Source organism: Brassica oleracea, chromosome C3 (assembly GCF_000695525.1).
Source record: "Brassica oleracea var. oleracea cultivar TO1000 chromosome C3, BOL, whole genome shotgun sequence".
NCBI lineage: Eukaryota > Viridiplantae > Streptophyta > Magnoliopsida > Brassicales > Brassicaceae > Brassica > Brassica oleracea.
The window spans coordinates 28,993,814-28,994,165 of NC_027750.1; positions in this window are offsets into that span (position 1 = coordinate 28,993,814).

Genomic DNA, 352 nt, shown 5'->3' on the forward strand with positions numbered 1-352 from the left:
TTTCAGATTTGTTTCAAGTTGTCTCTGATCCTCCTCTGTGCTTCTTATCTCTCTCCGACCCCGCTGCAGATAATTTTTAAAGTATTGCTATTTCTCTGTAATTCGCTAATTATTTAATTTACTGTCTCTTTCTTTCGTTAGTTTAACATATCCTCTTTTTATTTCTTACAAGTTCTTAACTTCTTTTCTCAAAAAAAAAGATCTTAACTTCTGTTGAAAAACTGTCAGGTTTGTTTTTCCTTTGGTGTGGATGTTGTTTTGTCTGGTTAGGCTTTCCATGTCGATGGCAACACGTTGAGATGTCTATTGAATATTTATACTCTGCAGTGTGATTAGTTTTTTTTTTTTTTTT